General features: G+C 31.9%; 1 long non-coding RNA gene across 2 annotated transcripts in view; it reads left to right on the forward strand.

Moving 5' to 3' along the window:
* Window positions 1-18,839, forward strand: part of LOC307186553 — a 472,211-nt gene that overhangs the window by 422,287 nt on the left and 31,085 nt on the right. For both annotated transcript variants that reach the window (XR_013828404.1, XR_013828405.1), the window contains one exon: window positions 12,191-12,311. This is a non-coding gene — a long non-coding RNA (uncharacterized lncRNA). The remainder of the gene's footprint in view (window positions 1-12,190; window positions 12,312-18,839) is intronic.

Here is an 18,839-nt window from a genome sequence, read left to right on the forward strand (position 1 = left end):
TCTTAGAGGAAAACATAGGCAGAACACTCTATGACATAAATGACAGCAAGATCCTTTTTTACCCACCTCCTAGAGAAATGGAAATTAAAAAAATAAATAAACAAATGGGACCTAATAAAACTTGAATGCTTTTGCACAGAAAAGGAAACCATAAACAAGACCAAAAGACAACCCTCAGAATGGGAGAAAATACTTGCAAATGAATCAATTGACAAAGGATTAATCTCCAAAATTTACAGGCAGCTCATGCAGCTCAGTATCAAAAAAACAAACAACCCAATCCAAAAATGGGCAGAAGACCTAAATAGGCATTTCTTCAAAGAAGATATACAGATTGCCAACAAACACATGAAAGAATGCTCAACATCACTAATCATTAGAGAAATGCAAATCAAAACTACAGTGAGGTATCACCTCATACCAGTCAAAATGGCCATCATAAAAAAATCTAGAAACAATAAATATTGGAGATGGTGTGGAGAAACAGGAACCCTCTTGCACTCTTGGTGGGAAGGTAAATTGATACAGCCACTATGGAGAACAGTATGGAGGTTCCTTAAAAAACTAAAAATAGAACTACCATATGACCCAGTAATCCCACTACTGGGCATATACCCTGAGAAAACCATAATTCAAAAAGAGTCATGTACCACATTGTTCATTGAAGCTCTATTTACAATATCCAGGATATGGAAGCACCCTAAGTGTCCATCAACAGATGAATGGATAAAGAAGATGTGGCATATGTATACAATGGAATGTTACTGAGCCATAAAAGGAAACTAAATTGAGTTATTTGTAGTTTAGTTTTCCTTTGTCTTCCCAAAGATTGCTAAATACAGTGGATTTCTCTCCACGCCCTCACTGTCCTGGCTTCTTAAAGTTTATTTAATATTGGTTTATTCTATCTCTCCCAAATTGGAAGTTGCCTATAATATATGCTTAGCACAGGACAAATTTCTATAAATGGACAAAGGACAATGAAACAAATATTTATTTTCAGTCTGAATTTAGCTATTATATTTGACTTGGAAGCTCCCATTGCTGTGCACAGACCGTGAAGGTATGCTTACTCATCCATCAGCATTTAAGACTTGAGGTCCTGTGAATATTTTTCACTGGACTTCTTGGCTGCCCTTGGATTTAATGTTTTATATTCCTCTGTGTCCTATCTTGGCTTTTCTCTTGCCTACAGAATTTTGTTGCTATATGCTCACTTGCTTTGAATCTGATCAAGTACAACCAAGAGTATGAAAAAACAATTAATTTCCTTTGCCTATTAATTTGCAAGGAATTAGAACTTTCATGAGTGCTTGATAATTGCTTTCAAAATGGGATAGAACTAGACAAAGATACTTATCACCTAATAATAAAATCTAGCCATGCATAAAATTCAAATATTTCTATGTCAACAATAAGAAGAATAAGTGAGAAATCAAGAAAATGTCTGCATCAATCTGATACACTGAAAGCCCTGACTATATGTGTGTATGTAAATATATATCATAAATTTAAAAAATCAAACCCTATACAAAACTATGCAAATGAAAAGAAATGTATAAAAGAATAGCTATAAATAAATGTTCTGTTAAAATAATTTTAATGAAATATTTGAAGTAAAAATATTTTTCCTTTCATTTTGAAATTAGTTTATATATAACAGTAAAATTTTAAAAGAACTATCACATAGGTGTCATCCTGGAGAAAATAAAATTCTAAAGATTATCTTGTGTTTTGACTGAGTAATTCATATTTAAGACATTATAATATGAGTTTATAAAAGGTTACATGTTACTTTATAAAATAGCAATAAAATCATCTTAAATCAAACCATAATATTTGTTTCTTGTCAGAACCACTGGCTTATCAAAACAGTTATTTTCCATTAAGTATTCACCAAGTAACAGAACTTTTTCATTTAAAACTTTACCATATAAAATATAAAACCTATCACTACAGTTTAGTTTTATCTCAAAATATAATTTTTATCTTGAACATCATATAAATTGAGTCATATAGCATGTGGTCTTTTATGTCTGACATATTCTATCAATATATCACAAGTTATTAATCCATTCTGCTCTAAATCAATGTTTGGTCTTTGGCCTGTATTCAGTTTGGGTCTATTACTAATCATATATTTATGGACATTCTGTTATATGTCTTTTAATAAATTTGCATGTGCAGTTCTGTAGGGCATATGTGAAGCAATAGAAAAGCTGGAGATCTCTCAACCATCTATCTATCTATCTATCTATCATCTATCTATATCTATCATCTATCTATCCATATGTATTTTTATATGTACTTTAAAAATTTACATTTAGATCCATAATTCATCTTGAATTTTTGTCTGTAATATTAGGTAGGTGTCAACACTGACTTTTTTTTCACATGGATATCCAGGTTACCCAATATTGACCCTGACCCTTTCCTCACAAATTGCAGTAGGACAGTTGCTATAATGAATTGACTGAAAAGCTAAGTATTTGTTTCAGAATTATTTATTCTGTTATCATGATCTGTTTTCATATCAAGCCCCAGCACCATACTGTCTTAGTCAGTGTAGAATTATAATAAATTTTATATAAGATAAAATTTTATGTAAAGAAAATTCTTTCTACTTACTCCTTTTTCTTCAAAAGTGCTTGAGTATTCTAGCTTCTTTGCATTAAATGTTTATATATATAAATATATGCATATATCTGTATATATATGATACATACGTATATGATTGGGTCAATTTGTCAATATCCACAAAAATACCCTTAAGTTGAATTGAATTTACCATGAAAGGAGAATTTTAATTCTAAGAATACAGAGCTAGGGCTTCCCTGGTGGCCCAGTGGTTGAGAGTCCGCCTGCCGATGCAGGGGACACAGGTTCGTGCCCCGGTCTGGGAAGATCCCACATGCCGCAGAGCGGCTGGGCCCGTGAGCCATGGCCGCTGAGCCTGCGCGTCCGGAGCCTGTGCTCCACCAATGGGAGAGGCCACAGCAGTGAGAGGCCCGCGTACCGCAAAAAAAAAAAAAGAATACAGAGCTAAATTCTTCCAGCTCCGTTTTTTCTTTCTCAAGATTGCTTTGGCTATTCGGGGTCTTTTGTGTTTCCATACAAATTTTAAGGTTTTTTTTTTGTTCTAAATCTGCAAGAATCTAAGAGTATACATTTAAAACGAAGATTTCTAAGTCCTAATACAGGTCAGGGGAATCATGAACTTTTTAGAACTACTGCTACCTGAATAAGGTTTGTTATTTCACTGTGTTGCAAGTTACAGTGATTACATTCCAGGTCCTTCTAGAAATGCAGGGACACTTAAGGAGGAATTAAAGGAGTTGACATTAGACATGCCCATTTAAGAGTGAGTCGGAGTCCATGAGGTGAACAATCCTCTGTGTGGCTCATGTGAAGGAGAAAAAGTTTCTTTTGCTGAATTACAGATTTGATAATACAGTGATGAAAATTTTAATTTGTTTGGATCTGAATTTGCATTTGTAGAGAAAAAGACTGGATTCAGACTGTGAATGGACTGATTTACCAATTTAAAGAATCTAGAATTTATCCCACAAGAAAGTCAAGCATTTAGGTCCATTATTGTGTTGGTTTTCCTATAACAATATATGGGCATAATGTTTGTACAATGAAGAGCGATCTGTTAAAGTTCTCTGCTTTCAATTGTAGGTTATACTGAGTGTGTCTTTTGGAATTTTGATTGGGTTGAAATAAACAGAAGGGGAGATCTGAGAACAATGTAAATGAGGCTCTTAAGAGTATTCATGTATCAGATAAACGACAAATACTCCATTTTGGGCTTCTTGATTCTGAGGTGTTCAGTGCATACACTTGGTGGTGGTTTCTGATCCAAAATGGGAATCTTGCCTGAGCTTAGCCTTTACAGAGGGTGGGTGACAGGACCTCAACTGTGGCCTCTGAATCCTTTGCTTGAGGCAGCCTTTGGTCTTCGCTATATTGTGCCTTTTTCCTGCAATAACATCAGATTTTTAAGCATTGTCATTTTAGATCTTATATATCTTTTTTAACAATTGAACTCTGTCTGACATCTTTAAAGCAAGTATGAATTTTTAAAAAGAATAGTCCCTTTCAAAATTATTTCTATATGTGTCAGTTTTAATTTGGGCTTCAGAATATGAACTTACAATATTACATTTACCAAAAGTAAAATTAAAATGTGTTCTCTTTGAAAATTAATAGAAATTTGGCCTTAGAGTTTAAGTTGTATAGTATGGTGAGAACTTGGAGTATAAGAATCCAAATTTATGAATGGAACATTTATTTATATTTACAAGCATATAATTCCTAAAACCTCATTATGAACTTTGTCTCCTAACAATTACAGAAACAAATATTGAATCAACAATTATCAAACTTTCATTAATGGTGAATTGAGTTATTCCATAATGCAAAATAAAAAACTTTTTCTAGGAAAGTATTCAGGACCATATTAAAACATAGATTACCATTTATGTTGCTAACTGGAATATTATTGTAATGGATGTCTTGCACAATGTGTATTTGCTTAAAGATATATCTTAGTCTAGATAGCTTTGAGGGGCATTTGATGAAAGGTATAAAATCAATGTCAAAAATGACAGAATCAAGCTGGATTTGAGTTCAATTTATCTTCTCATGATGGCTATAAATAAAGGAATTATTTGATTTGAATTTAAGGTAGCAAAACTTTTTAGGGGATGCATATCACATTTTTTATCTTTTAAATTCTGATATTGAATACTTAGGAAAATGAGGTATACAAAGTATGTAGAGTGAAAAGTATCTTGCATAGCAGTGTTTGGTAGCAGAGCCTTTACGAAATTCTCCAAGGATCAAGAGAAGTTGAGCAGGGAGCACCACATAATTTCACTGATCAAATGTTTATATTGTTTATGGTAGTATTCATAGCTGTAACTATAAGATACACATCTCTTCTGCTTACACACCAATTGCAAGAACTTGTACTATGACTCCAACTAAGGGAGCTAAAAATGTAATCTCTAGTCAGGTTAATTTTTCCCTTTCCACTGCACTGTCAAATGGGATCTGGTGCAGAGTCGATCATACCTTGGTGTCCGTTCTAGCCGCTATATGGCACTAGAAGACTAATAGTGATATTTGGTACCATTGCTATATAGTGTTTTCCACAGTTGCAAGGATGCAGTCCAGTGAAATATTTCATGAATGAAAAATAATTTCAGTATTGCTTGGAAAATAATCTATGTAATAGTCATCTGCTTAAAGATTTGCTATTCATATTGATACATATCAACTCTAAAAATACATAGCATTTCCAAAACATATAAAGAAAAACTTGTTAATCTTTAAATTTGTATTTTCAAAAAATTATTGCATGTTTATTGACATATAATTACATAAAATAAAATTGCAAGTAGTTAAATGGTTTGTTCTGAAAATGTAGACATAGGCGTATACCTGTGAAACCATCACCACAATCAAGATAATGTGCATATCTCTCTTCTCCCCAAAAGTTTCTTCATGCCTCTTTGTAATACCTTCTTCTCTAAACAACTACTGATTAAATTTCTGACAATATAAATTAATTTGCATGTAAAAGAGTTCAATATAAATGGCATCATATAATAAGTAAATTTTTTGTCTGCCTTTTATGCATCATAATTATTTTGAAATACATCCATTTTGTGGTATGTAACAAGACTTCATTTTTGGTTTTTTTGGTGAAGTGTGTGTTCATATGTTTAACGAGTTTATTTGTTGGGTATTTCCTTTCTTGTTAACAGAGTTGGAAAGTTCTTTACATGTTCTATATAGAGGTCCTTTATCAGATTTTGATTTGCAAATATTTACTCCCAATCTGTGGTTTGTCCTTTCATTCTCTTATCAGTGTCATTCTCCTTGTTAGTGGTATGTTTTTATGATATAATGCCTCGGGACTCACAGCATTTGTGTTCCAATTGTCACATTGTAGCATGTGATTGAGAACTCTTATGACACATGCAAACAGATTCTAAGAAATGTGATTAGATTTCACTGCTTTCAGCTAATTGTTCATAATATACTACATGTTGTAACTTGCAATATGTTCAAACTAACAACTGGCGATTAGGTAATGTGTTCATCTCTTTAAGAATCATTATGTACAGACCATTTCTAAAGATGGTGTGTAGCAATTATTGCTCTTTTAAAAGCTCTTATTTCATCAAATACTCATTTAAACAGGTTTCTGTGTACTTTATCATACATGCTGGTATGAAAAATGGTTCAAATTAAATTGAAGTAATAACCATTGAAAATCCGAGCTGGTGAAGTCTTTGGGTTTAGTGAGAAAAAGAAGAAAACAATCAAATGCGCACTTTTATCTTCTAGTGCTGTTAAAACAAAATTTTTTAAAGCTGCCTCTCAATGCTTAATCATAAAACATGCAAAGGAAAAATGAGTTGAAATCAGTTTAGAAGAATGCTTCCATTCTGACACTATTTTAAGACATTTTCTAACTTCTCTTTTCTCTATTTTGTTGAATCACAGGAAAATATTAAAGAGCAATTTTTCCTTTCGGAATAGTGTCTTTATTTCTAAGAACTAAAGTACTGTTGTAGAAATTTGTTTTCTAGGAAATAAAGCAGGAAAGTAGGTGTGGAATATTTACTCTTTTTGTGAAGTTTGTATTTGTTTTGTTTTTCTTTGATAAGAATATGCTGAGATAGAAAATACTTTTTTTTTTCAAACCTTCCATTTATTTCTAACTAGAGTGATTTGAATGCCCCTCTTTCTCCTGGAAAAGAATATTCAAATAAAATGCTCATGGAAACAACTTGAAATATTTCAGTATTTCCTATATAAAGCTTGAATATTTTCCCTCTTACAGTTGCATTTTCTATTCACTTCTGAATCTCCTGCCCAAAGTTTCTTCAAGTTTGTGAAGAAAAGGACATCAGATCTGATTCAAATATTCATCTCATGCTCAAGGAATTTCAGATAAAATTTTAGTCTTTTGATCGAAATGATGAATTAAACAACTTTAAAGAAAAGTTTTCTAAGCATTAACAAGGCTGTGCTAATTTTGATCTCAAGGTATGATGAATTTATAAATGGCTTATAAATGTAGCATTGACCTAAGGAAATATCTAAATGTTTTATATTTATAAAATCATCCATATCAGAGTCAGTCTTCTGCATTAAGCATTTTTTTGTGAGACATGTAAAGAACAATCAATTTCTAATTAGTAAATCAGCCTCAAATGTCATTCAAAGCTATAGAGCAATGCAACCTACTTAATCCTTCAGAAATAATTTAGAAAGTGATTTAAATATGTTATACCATCCAAAGGAAAGTTTTATGTTCAAGCATTTTGCACCTGCTTATGTCCCTTTTTTCCAAATGAACAGTATTGTTATCTCACTATCAATATTTTTGATAATGCAATGAAAAATATTTTGTCAGTGAAATTAAAGTATGCATTTTGTCATTAAAACATATGCTGGATGATATATATAATTTTAATGAATTATACTGAATGATTTCTAATATTATGAGAGGTATAATGTATGTGTATGTGAGTATGGTATATATGTATGCTCTACATATGAGATAAGAAAAGAGAGACTGTATTTTGTTTTACAAAAATATACTACATATTTAATATTTACTATAATATAAAAGGGAATAAAGAAAGCTAGATTCTATTTCTAGTTCAGTTACTTCTTGTTTTATTTTGTAACACTCATTCATTTTTAAGATATCTGAATTATGTGCAATACTTTGAAAAGTGTTTACCTATAAATACATTTTGGCCTTTGGGTAATTTAGTGATGAAGTCAAAAATAAAGATTTTTTTGATTTTTTTTTTTAAGATTTTTATAATTAAGAAAACATCTACACAAGAAAAAGTCACATGACTTCACTGCTCTTAAAAGAGAAACCTGGTACCAAACCTAAGAGCAGAGTTATGTAAGGAATGAAAATGAACTAAAGATATGGAAATAAATCACAGATGTTTTGTATTTGTGTTTAGAAACAATTATAAATGTAAAATGTGTCAATAGCAAAAACAAATCCTTGAATATGATGAAAAATAGCTGATTTTAATTTGGGGATTATTTACTTAGATACATAAAATAATAACCCCTTTTAAACATGGTTTTCATATGTTTACTTCACTTGGTATTCTTATCCACATGTGAGCTGTGACCATTTAATCAGCATGGAGTTAGAGAAGTGTGAGCCTCTTAACCTTGTAAATTACTAATTAACATTAAATTGGCCTCAATCAACTTGAGTGTAATTGAAGTAGCATGGCTCTCTGTGTAGGTGAACAGTTTATTGGATGCTTATTTTATTACATCAAGCTGAAAATGTTAAATTATAAGCCAAAGTACTTCCTGAATCAATATGAGACATGTCTCAATTATCAATGGTGAGACTTCTCAAATTGCATTGTTGACTTTTTGTGTGTGTGGTTAGCTAACTATGCATGAGTTAATAGCCAAATAAAAATCAAACCTATTTGGAGTTTTGTCAGTGAATAGCTGTCAGAAATGATGGTTCTAATCTTTTCGAGGACTGGTTGTATTTTTAAAAATTAATTTAAATATCAGTTTTGTATCATTCAATATCTAATTCTAGATGTACAATAGTTGGGTAGCATTTTATAATAAAACTCGTGATTAATGTTTCTACAATGTTAGTATAAATTCAGCATTAGAGAGGTCACCTATTAAAGATTGCTGCAGAATGTGCCAGGATTTTTATTTTAATCTATATCAGTTTAACTGGGAATTGGATTAAATGTCTTGTGCTTTAGTATCTTCCATATGTTCAAAGTAGCTTTTATTCACTGTAGAGTTTCATATACTATCTAATGAGTAAAGGTATAAAATATAATGATTTTGAAATTGGTTCTCAGAGAAAATAATCATATTTTTAGAATCTTTTTGATATATAATTCACGTATTATGCAACTCACCCAATTAAAGTGTGCAATTGAATGGTTTTTCTTTTGGAAAATTACCAGGTTTGTGAAAGTGCCATCAAAATTTAATTTTAAAACATCCCCTCCCTGCCAAGAAAGAAGGTGCATAACCACTAGCATTCTCACATTCCATCCCCAACTAATCCCCCCTAGCCTCACCTCTATGGGCGCTAGGGAACCTATAATTTATTTTCTGTCTCTGTTGATTTACCTGTTCTGGATATTTCATATAGAATCATACAGTAGATGTTCTTTTGTGACTGGCTTGTTTCTATTAGCATAATGGGTTCAAGATTCATTTATGCTGTAACATGTATCAGGACTTCATTTCTTTTTATTGGTGAATAATATTCTAATGTATGAATATACCACTTTGAAATCAGTTCACCAGTTGATTAACCACTGGATTGTGTCAACTTTTTGGCTATCGTAAATAATGTGGCAATGAATTTTGTGTACAAGTTTTTGCATAGATGTATATTTTCATTTATCTTGTCTATATATCTTAGAGTAGAACTGCTGGTGATTCTATGTTTAAGAAGTTGAGGAACATCCCAAACTATTTGCAAAGGCAACTGCACCACTTCACATTCTACCAGCTCTGTATGAGGTTTCCAGTTTCTTCTCATACTTGTCAAATTGTAACATTTTTATAATAAAATTAGATTCACAATGCAAGTGACTTTCTTAACTCACACATTTTTCAGCACTACTAAATTTTACTATAACATCAGCTAAGTTTCCTGATAAATATAAATGTTCATAAAAAAGAACAGTCATAATGTTATAGATTGGTCCAGTTTATCTTTAAGATAGATACGATGTATTTAAGGAAGAATAAGGATACATGCACATAGTTGCATTCATTTTTATTCACAAGTAGTATTTTGGAAAGGTAAACATGTATATTAAAATTTATTACAAAATGATGAGGTTTTTATTCCTATGACTCCGATGAAGTTGTGATATCTCTTTCTTCCTATATATATAGAGAAATATTTTATGGCAAGAACTGTCTGTTTATTTTAGATCTTGTTTTTTTCTTATGCCAATTATAATAAATAAAAAGATATGTACACAAATTTTGTTGAATTTAAAAACTACTGAATATTAGTGATGAAATTAAATAAGACCAAGGAACATTTTAAGAAACAATTAAGTGCCATTAAAGAAAAAAAAGATAGGAATGGCCAAATGTAAGTTTAAATGTTTATTGCTTTGCTATTTTCTATGGAGAAATGTTTCATGTGTTAGTTTCAAGACTCTTATGTAAATTTTGTATATAAATACTAATTTAATCATAAATTCACATAAATCATAATGTCAATGTCATATTTTACATATATTTTGAAAAATTATGTAACAGAATAAAAGCTTTGGTAGGTAAGTATATGCACAAACAATAAAAAAGGGTACATAAGTTAGAAGTTTGTGAAGTAATGTCAGCATTGTCGCTTCTGTTTAGGAATATAAACTAAAATATTGTGATAATGAGAAATAAAAGCACAGATTCTATTTCGGAAAACTAGAAGAAAACAATAACTATGAACACAAAATAGATTTTTTTTTAAGTTTCAGAAAGCAGTGAAAACCAAACAAAATGTGTCAAAAGTATGAAGCTGAAAGAAAAATTCCACAACTTCAGATCAGAAAAAGAGCAAGTTAAAGTACATATCAAAGCTGTATAGTATACATATAGATGCAAAATCTAAATCCCTTATTTGTAACAGCAAGAATGGAATGTCAAGGCCAACAGCAGGTGCTTCCCTAGATCTAGGTTGAATCACACAGTTATCAAGCAACATTTGCATGAATTAGCATTTCTCAGTGGCTATGAGGCACAAAAGAAAATTTTATTGTGAAAAACTCACAGCTTCTTTATTTGGTAGTGACATATAACAGTTAAGCAAATTTACTTCGAAAAAAAGTGAGTTTTGGAGAACAGTTACATACTTTGAACACTATTCTGTGTGTTCACTACAGAATAAACTTACTCTATATCACTTTTCCAGAAAACAAAAATGCCCATCTTCCTCTAAGAAGAGAAATTAAATAGAAACAAGAAAAATATGCATACAAAAATAGAGAAAAAATGGGCTTCCCTGGTGGCGCAGTGGTTGAGGGTCCGCCTGCTGATGCAGGGGACACGGGTTCGTGCCCCGGTCCGGGAAGATCCCACTTGCCGCGGAGCGGCTGGGCCCATGAGCCATAGCCGCTGGGCCTGCGCGTCCGGAGCCTGTTGCTCCGCAACGGGAGAGGCCACAACAGTGAGAGGCCTGCGTACCGCAAAAAAAAAAGAAAGAAAAAAAAGAAAAAAATGGAGAATTAACAGAAAATGCAAATGCTAAATAACTAGCTTCCTCCCTCCCTAAATATTCTACTGAGCCAATAAAAACAATTGCTATCTATTTTTCATATTTAAAATCTTAATGGAGAGATTCATGATTTAAGAGAAAGGAAGATGGATTACACATGCCTGAGCAGAGTGCAGGTAAGATGTGGAAGGAATAATTAAACTATTGCAAAAATGAAGGAAAATTTTGAAGAGATATAAGGACAAAAAGGTGCTGATGAAAACATAGTAAGAGAAATATTTAAAAATAACAGCAAAATGGAAGAGTAATAAAGAACAAAATGAAAAGAAATATAGAGAAACAAATGTATGTACCTGAAAAGTTGATCCAACATCCCTACAACTGTATTTCCCAAAGAAGAAAAACTTAAATGAAAGAGAGCAAATATTTACATATGTGCTACAAGAATTTTTTTTAATTTAAAACAAGTTTTAGAAACATTTGAAAGGCAAAGTGCTTTTCAGAGAAATTCAATTTATAATGACATACACAAAGAAATATCCTATTAAATTTGTTCGATTTCAATGCAAAGAATCCATTTGCATCAGGCAAAAATACAGTGTCATTTAAGATATCCATATTTCTCCAGTTGTCCAGGGAAGTGCCAGTCTAGTCCTGTTGTCTCAAGTCCCAGCATTTAACAAACTTTTCATTTTTAATAAATTATTACTTTTACTACTACTATTATTATTATTACTATTAAGAACTGCCTTAAAATAAATGCTGTTCCATAAACCTCCATTTTTGCTTCCAGTTTCTGTTACGGTCTTCCTAATAGTGTATGAAATGTAGGTATAGGAAGTTCTCACTTTAACAGGTGAATAATACAGGAAGACCAGCTGGAATGACCAGAATCTCTCTGACTTGTTTCAGATGCATCATAACCGCCATCTCCCTGAGCCCTACATTCGTAGATCTCACTGGCAACACAAAGGACACTCAACAGAAGCTAGGAACTGCAAACTTCTTCTGGTCTATGGAAAGCTTGACAGAGGTACTCCATTCTTTCTTTTCTGTCCGTTTGGTGTGACAGTTAGTTGTGCAGTTTAGGTGTGTGTCTTTACTTTCTTGTTTGCTTTGCTGTTTGCTCACTCTTTTATTTTGCAATCAGCCATTTGTTGTTAGTGAGCTGATAAAGAGAAATGTATATTTATTCCAAAACAAAGAACTGAATTTCCATTGCACAACAAAGTTGTTGGTAAACATGTAACTTGCAACAATATGTTTGTCAGTATTTACCTGTATTACCCGTACTTATCATTGAATGCCATAGTGAGATCACTAACCTCATGAAAATCAGAAGACATGGATGCATCAGCATCTAGTTCAAAAGACCGTAGTTATTTTGAAAGGAATGTGACAGAAGATGATGAGTATTGGGGAGGACCTCTATCGCAACTCACACCTCAGAAGCAGGTTAAGTAGTTTAGTGCCAATTATGATATGGTTAAAAATAAAAATTGTGCTTGGGACTCAGCATACACTATTGCTTAGAAAACGAATGCAAGTATGTTTTAAATAGAAGGAGTACATGCTATGAAATCAACAAGCACTGCTTCTTTTGGAATCCATCATACTCCTACTGGTTTCAAGTGTGTGTGTACACTCTGCAGCATGTAACAGAAATATATTTTCTCACAGTTCTGGAAGCTTTTTAGTTGTTCAAAAGTTAAAGAAATGCTTAGTCTACATATTAGAAGGATCATTATGACTTCAAATAATGAGATTTGTAGTTTCTTTAGTTTATTTTTATTTAATTGAATAAATTTCTAGTTATTTTTATTCTAAACAGACAAAGCTCAAGTCTGTATTTAAACTAAATAGAAATACAATGTGTAATTTCAGTGTAAAACTGGAATTAATAAATTATATATGTTTATTCTTTCCAAGTAATTTATTACCTATGTTCAAAAGACAAAACTATACGTGATGTGTTCAATATTTTATTTCTAAATTTGTATACACTAATCTTCTGGAAATGGTATGGAAACATATTGACTACTGTCATATTTTCTCTTGTAGTTTGTAATTTTGAATAATTTGTATGCTGAAATTTAAATGACAAATTATCAGAAGTTGTATTAAATATATAGTCATTACTGGAATCTAAGCTTATTTTGTTTGGATGTTTCCAATGACCAAAATTAATAATATTTTTGGAAAATGTTATTTATAAATGCAGGCATTTTTTCTTTAAATTGCTACAGACTTTTGATGATGGCCTCATATAATTTGGGGGTTGATATTATAAATATGAATAATTGATCAAATTATTTTTTCTCCAGAACATTTGCATCGTATATCCATTTGTTTCTGTGATTTTTTTTTTTATTATTCAAAGTTTACTTCACATAAAGTTTTTACCCAGTAGACATAGGATTAGGGAAGTTTACAACCTGATAGCTTTGCATACTTGCTATATTAGTCGTATGATGTTTTACACAGGAAATTGTGTGTGCAAATACCTTGATTAGATTCACATTCTCAGGCTAAATTCTGAAAATTTATCATTGAAAAAGTAAATTTACATTTAAATGTACTGATGCTACAGCTACAAGTTAAATTCCACTTTAGTCCTGTCAACAAAAATGAAGCTTATATATACAAAAGTCTAACCTGATGGAGTGACAATCAGGTATGATGTCTATGACTTTGAATTTGGTGTTAGTTAATGCTTTCTTAATAGGCAGATAATTATAAGTTACAGACTGAAGGCTTAGGAGTTTGAATGCTGTTATATAAACAGTTCAAAATTGAGTTTCCCAAGTTTGTGATGAAAAGCTGCATTTGATTAGTTTCTGAATAAAGTGAAGGTGTGAAGAGAAAGAAAGGAAATAATCGGGAAGGAAGAGAAGGGATGGTGACTAAGATGTGACTGAACTGCAAGATTTCAGATTATATTCCTGGAAAGTGGCATATTTTCTGTTCATAAAATATTACAAATTATTTTAAAAGGTATGCTTTTAGGGAGGTTGCTATATCATCAAACTTTACAAGGAGAGAAAGGCCTCAAATTCTTATTTGCAAAATTGATGAATGCTCATTAAAAAGTGTATTCAACAGTGTACTCTTGTCTGTACTTTGCACACAAGAAAAGATTATGAAAGTAAGTAAACCACTGTAATTAGAGAAAAGTCTTTTCCAAAAATTCAGTCAAAAGCAAGTCATTAGAGTGACCATTTGACAGAAATGGTTTTGTTAAATTTTTAGTCTATGGATTATCTGCTCTAGGCATAAAAGAAGACAAATGGCAAAGAACAAAAAGCCAATGATGCCAAAACAAATTACTGAAAGAATTTTTGAAATTTGGGCTAAATTCATACAATATATTTTAGTAACTGTGCCTGTAACTTCGTTGTGCTTAGATTTTGTGCAAGTTTTTTGGTTACTACTGGTTTTGTTTTCTGAATCAAATGCTCACGTTCTGGTGATTTGAAATACATTAGAGGAAATGAGACTAGCTTGAGAAGGACTGATAAATGGGGCAGAGGCAATGAAAGCACTCAGGCTTAAAATAATTTTTTCGGTATGATGACTATAGTTATCCAAGTCAAGGTTCAGAGGTCTTGGCTAGAGGAGGTACTAGGAGTGCTAAATTGGAGCAGTGAATTAAAGAGAGAAAATATATAATGCCAAGAGATTAGGAGAGGATTTATGAACTATTCTTAGTTCTTAACTCTTTACAAAGCTTCATATAGAGTCAGCTGTGTAATATGTGGACTATATTTGGAAATTAACTTCAATCTTGTCTTAAAATTATATACAAAAAAATTATATACAAAGATGGAGTGTACTTATAAACTTTTATGACTGGGATGTAAATTCTGCCTCTAACCTCAGTACTCAGTACACAATTCACTTGATATCTGGTTATAAGAATGCTTCAGTGTTCACAGTTTTTTTAGTTGACTATTCTCATGACCTTTGTGAGTCTCATTCTCTTTCATGTTATTTAAAACATTTTTCCACTGTAAAAGCTTTTGTGTTACTGTCTTTGTACATGTGATACTTTTAAAAATATGTAATTACCTGTCTGGGTAGGATTCTTTTTCCTTCCATTCTATTTTTTTCAAATATGGAGAAAAACCCTATTTCACCCTATAAATTTATTGAATCAAGCTACAAATTAAGATAAAGATATTTTTAAACAGACAAAAATATTTTAAGTCTACATAAATGCAGATAGTTTTAGCATATTTGTGAGAATATATCCATAACATTGGGAAATAGGCAGGAAAAATATATAATTAGTTTAGAAAATGAAGACTCCAACCCCAGGGAGCTGTCCATGTAGGTTCCATGGAGAGAGAAGTGCAGCAGGGCCGGGACGCTACTGTCTATGATAAGCCGCAGAATAGAGAGTTTGGAGGTGGTCTTCTGGCAAGAAGCAGCATTCCTAGAAAACACAGGATGAGTCAAATGATAAAGTTTCAAAGCATATTAGTAGCAAATAGTGGGGGAAAACATTCAGATTTTTAAAGTAATGTTAAGAAATTATAATTTGTGTAAGCACCTCGTGCTAACCGATTGCACAGCTGGGGCTCCTAGAGAATTATAATTCGAATGGTACAAGAATAAGTGTTTGTTTCTGAGCAAAACAGGGGATGAAATTTTAAAAGGAGGATAAATAAGGTAGACCGTAAAAGTGCAACATGGAAATAAAATACACTATGTGAATAAAGTACACTATTGAGGCTGAAGAAAATCGAGCCAGAAAATAAAGTCCTCCCCAAATAAACAGATAAGACATGAAGATGAAAATAGGCAAAATATAATGTAGACGGGATAAAAATGAGTTACTTGAGTACTTGCACTGCTTATTTTTAAAGAAAGAAAAGCAGAACAACAATTAATGTATAATGGAAGAGGAATTATCCGAGAAAAATGAAACCCAGTGAATGCAAATTGAAAATCTTAACTATTATCATGGAAAAAAGTTCATATTTTTCTTTTGTGGAAAAACCAAACCAAATAAACCCTAGAATAAACAAACTTAATAATGAAGATAAAGAAAATATTAACTATTTCTGCAAAAACTTGTAAAGTAAAACTCAGCAGATGTATATAAGAAGCTAACTTTGTTTGATTTCTGTCTATAAAACCAATTTCCTGAGCACAATAGGATTATAAAATAACTTAGTTAAAAAAAGAACCACACACATTCCAGCTGGTGTTAAATGTCAAAAAATTCCTCAAGGGCTTCCCTGGTGTCGCAGTGGTTGAGAGTCCGCCTGCCGATGCAAGGGACATGGGTTCGTGCCCCGGTCCGGGAAGATCCCACATGCCGCGGAGCGGCTGGGCCCGTGAGCCATGGCAGGCTCAAAAACGTTCCTCAAAACTAAGAAACATTAATATAAATAATACAGACCTGACTAATAGTTTTCCTCCGAAATGTTACTAATGCACATATGCATTAGTGTAATAGACTTTATGCCCTGCATATTCTTTTGTAGAGTGACTTGCCATTCTTTTCAATATACCAAGAGACTGAGCATTGTGTGATAAAAAGCCAACCTAGTTGAAGCAGAAATGCACTGTGACTATGAGAAACCCACATGGCTCAAATCACATTCTCCATGTACTAATAACTACCCCATTCTTATGTATCATCTGTAAAAAAAAAAGTTAAATTGGTGAGCTATTGTCTTTATCAAACTATATTTGATACAATATTCAACGTAAAGCTTTATTCTTCTATTATAATTGATAATCTGCTAGTCACATTGTATTATATGGCTCAAAGTGAATAATGTATAAACTGAGACTTGATTCTCTTAGTATGATATAATTATCATTTCTTGATCATTATACAGCCTGACTAAGCAAATTCTTTGACAGTCCATCTAGATTGAGCTATTATTATATACTGGTAAACCATTCTTGTGCACATCTCTGATTGCTTTCTATGGCTTTATTTCTGAATATGTAATTTCCAAATAGAAGAGAAAGGATTTAATAATCTTTTCAAACCCAAAGCCTAGAAACAAATATTATATAATATTGATAAAAGCAGTAATCTTTTACTTAGTTTTTACATCAATCTAAGTTTTTTCAATAAATTATATGCTGGATATTGATTTAAAATGGCTATGAAATAGCATGTTACTGACTAGAGATCATTACTACTGATCAAGTAATATAAAAAAAACTCAGTGGTGATCTTAAATGTCCTAATAAAAATAAAAATTTTTAAAGAATTAGAGTGAAAGTCTTTTAAAAATGTTAATAGTTTGGGGTTTTTGCTTATGAATTTTTTCTGTACATTTAAACATTATCATAGTTCCTACAGTTTCAACAACCAACTTGTATTAATGTTGTTTTCTGAAATAAAGTCTAAAATAATTGTCATTCAATATTAGTGATATTATTGATCCTTAAATTTCTAAATTAAATAGTTTTTCAAATTAACCACTTTTGTACATTTCAACATGGCCTGATATATTTAGCTTGACTTCAGGGAAACTAGGACGGTAACATGCAGATATTAAATGCCTAGAATGAACAGAGAATCTGAATTATGAAAGACTGTGTCTCACATATCAAAGTATATTAAAAATTGAAAAAAAGAAACGTTCTTTTCAGAGATACAGAGATAAAATAGTTTATTTGGAGATGTACCACCCTGGTAAAAGCTGTTTTAAAGATGAGATGAACATTCAGACAGAACTTCATTAACTGCTACCTATTCTTCAAAGATATTGGAATCTATGCATTTGGAACTATTAGCCAAACAATAATTTCTTTAACTATATGACATCAGTTGGTCACAGAATTCCTGATAGGGATTTCTTAAATGAGGAGTTTGCACTTGAGCAAAGAAATGAAGAGTGGGAATGATGGTACTAATGTTGTATGTGAATCTCACAAATTCACTTTGCTTCCCTTAACCTAGACTTAATGTTAGGCGTTGTAAAGTCCCTTTCTATCGCTGAAGTACAACAGTAGACATTTAGTTTAATCAAATACTCAGTTATTTTACTCGGTCTGTATAGATTAACTCACTTTCATTATGCCAGTCATCCCTAGAGAAGCCAGTCCTCTGGAAATGTATACTTAAAAAACAACAACAAAAAAAACCTAGTTGCTTTGAAAACTTCTTATTTTTTATCTGGTGTTCATGCTAAGTTCTCAGTATTTTTAACTGAACTTATTTTTTGCAATGATCACATACTTTAGAGCTATGATTACCTCCCTGTCATCAAAAGCTTAAGTAACAAATAATAGTAGTTGAGTTGCAGAAGCAGAAAATGAACATAGAACAGCTAAAGCATTATTAACATAAGCTTTGGGTGAGGAGCTGTACGTGTTCAAGTCGAATTACTTGTATCATGATTCACAACAGAAGGATAAATTCTACCTGCGTTTTCACAGAAATCGGCAATGGTAATACATAACCTGATATTGGAAAGAGGCTGTAGTCCTCAAGAAAAGGAAGCAAGCACAAGAAATTGAGGGAGTTAACCAGCAAAGAAAATAGGATATTTCACTTCTAGCTTGGATTTGAGCAACTAATAAAAGTAAA

The sequence above is a fragment of the Stenella coeruleoalba genome (assembly GCF_951394435.1).
Source record: "Stenella coeruleoalba genome assembly, chromosome: 5".
Taxonomy (NCBI): domain Eukaryota; kingdom Metazoa; phylum Chordata; class Mammalia; order Artiodactyla; family Delphinidae; genus Stenella; species Stenella coeruleoalba.